Genomic DNA, 3,086 nt, shown 5'->3' with positions numbered 1-3,086 from the left:
AAAAAATTAGATTTTTAAGAATTTTTAAGAAAACCAAGCCAAGGGGGCGTCCATTAATCACGTGAGCGAGTTTTTAAGGATTTTTGGACCCCCCCTCCCCCTTGGCGATCCATGGTAATACCCAAAATTACTCCCCCTCCCTCACCATACATCACGTGTATTTTCAGTTACGTGATAAAACTGTATTTTTTTGAAAATGTTTGATTTTTTTTAAAAAGTCAATTAAAAAATAAATACACGTGATATGTTACTATACCCCTCCCCCTACGTAATATTTTGTGATTTTTTGTCAGACCCCCCCTCCCCCTAAAACCTCACGTGATTAATGGACGCCCCCCAACATAAAACTAGTGCTGCATGGCATTGTGTCTTAAGACAAATTGCTGGAACCTGTACCATAATTAATTTTTTTAAAAACTTTAAATTTTTTTTTGAAAACTTTGAAAAAATTAGATTTTTAAGAATTTTGAAAATTTTGATAAAATTGACTTTTTGAATAAATTGATTTTATCAATAGCTTCGAAACGGCTGGACCTGTCATGACCAAAAACTAGTCAATACGTCTCTTTATCAATAGGAATCGAATGTTTTTTGAGCACACACATACATACATACACACACACGTACATACATTTTTATTAGAGTATGCCAAATTGTTCAGAAATTTCTAAAACGTGAAGATAAGGAAAATGTTCATTTCGATTTTTTTGCTATTATAATAACCGGAAGTTATTTATGTCTCATAATGTGAAAATTTTGTTAATAGTGTGATAAATTGAAATGTATTTTGAATCAGTGTATAATACGTGTTTAATTTCATTTTGAATACACACATTATGAAGCCTTCTCTTTTAAATAAATGTTGTTACTTCAGTTACTATTTGATGAAAATTCCAAGCAAACAATCATTTTCAAAATTTAATTACACTGTTCCTATAATGATTGAAAAAAAAACTGCAGACAAAAATCGATTGTAAACTACTTACAAATAGAGCGGAAGAGAAACTCGGAAATAATTGTCGAAGAAAAAATTCAATGCCAATGCCAATGCCAATATCAGTAACTAGTGTTGGCCGCCGCCGCCGCCACCGAACATAGAAATGCGCTTGTCCGTCCGCCGCAATAGGCATTCCCATTGGCAAAATCATTAGCGAACGATTGACGGCTTCTGTCGAGCCAGTTTTTGCGATCGACTAAGAAAACGTACAGTCATTACTATTTCTCGTTAATGTTTTTTACCGTTCATTGTAAAAGCATTTTTCCCACTATCTAAAGCAAATATGGCACATGCTGTATCCCATGTTTTTATCTAAACGTGCAAAATTATCTGCAATTCGTTTTTGCGATTCGTTTTTGCGTTTGTTCTAGAAAAGTTGATTGCACTTCATTATTCTTTAAATATAAAATATCAATTATAGGTAATTATGTTTGAAATTATTCATGGGATAATGTTTATCGTAATTTCATGGAAACTCTTCTTTTAAGTCTTTCACAAAAAAAGTTACTTATCAGTGTTGAGGACCATCAAAGTAGTAAACTCATATTGATATTAGCACAGTATAAGAAACAAAGACCAAACTATTCATAACTAGGTGTAAATGGAATAAACAAGCAAGTTGCATAAACTTTTTTATATGATATACCATATAATAGAACTAATTGATAAAAATTAAGAATAAGCTATTTAGACAAAATTCTCAACTGTTTTTTTTTTTCAAAACAAAATTTCGCATTCGATAAAAACTAACAAATGCAATTTTCTATTATGTTTCAAACAACTTTGACTATTTATAAACTTATATCATATGCAATTATTAATTATAGTCCACGAACACATTCTTATATGTCCTAAAAGCACAGCCAATTATGCCCAATTTTAATGATTTTATATAATTAAAACAATTTTCGTGAGTCTTTAATAGTTTGGTGAATTTATTAAATGTATGAACTCTGTCGTCATGCTACATTTCATTAAAAACGATAAAAAATATTTTTTAACATTTAATTTCAAAGAAGAGACCAACCTTTGCCAAAAACTATGCAGCACTATTCTGAAATATCTTTTGAACAATTTTTCTATTTTCAAATTCGTTCTAGATTTTTGCGAAAACGAGCACAAAAAATGCGCTTAAATTTAAATTGATAGATCATCATTCATATGTTAATAAATATTAGGTTTTCATCTAAACAAAATCTTAAATAGACTATAATTATGCAGCAGTAGATGTTTTGAATTTTCTAGGTGTTACTAAAACTATATTAAATATTTGATTTCCATATTTTAATTTAATATCAATATACGTTTTATATGGTAAGGTTTACAAATAATAATTTATATATATTTTCTTGATTAGCGGTAATTGCCTCACATTTTTATAGTTATGTGGCGAATCAAAGCGATGAAGTTTACAGGATGATTATCATCATTGCAAAGCAAAATTTTTAATCTCGACAATTTTTGAAAGCTTTGCTAACATTTCAGAAATGTATTAGCTTCGATAGTCAAAATCAATGATAATTTCCTATTTATTCCAAAAATAAATTGAAAATTTATATAATATAAACATATAATTTGCAAATTTGCTTAAGTAATCTTATAATCGCAATAACATACATACGAATGCAAACCTTTGTCAAAATATTAGTTCCTGATTGATATTGTATTTTTGGCATATCAAATTGTTGTAAATATATTAATTACATACATTATTGTTTTACATAAATATTTTTTAATGGTCAATGCTCCTTTTTTTGTTTGTAGATTATATTAAATGTTTTAATCTAAGTGATGAGTGTCCACAAAAAAAATTCTCACTTGAAATATTTGAGATCTATAATATAGATCGCAAATATTTTTTCAATTAAAGATAGCTCTTTCGAGCATTCTTTTTTATGAAAAACGCTTTTGAATCTAACTTAAAATTAACAACACATTTTATAAAGGAATTATAACGCATATTTAAAAATCATCACGAAATCTCCTAAAACTAAATAACAGTGCTCACAACCAAAATAATAACAACGAAAAATTAATGTTTTGAATTTAAACTAAATTAGTGTAGCTAGAGATTAGCTAATTAGCTAGT

Source organism: Ctenocephalides felis, unplaced genomic scaffold (assembly GCF_003426905.1).
Source record: "Ctenocephalides felis isolate EL2017-DRISC unplaced genomic scaffold, ASM342690v1 CF-g0.4_SCAFFOLD_01886, whole genome shotgun sequence".
NCBI lineage: Eukaryota > Metazoa > Arthropoda > Insecta > Siphonaptera > Pulicidae > Ctenocephalides > Ctenocephalides felis.
This window is presented reverse-complemented; position numbering follows the sequence as displayed.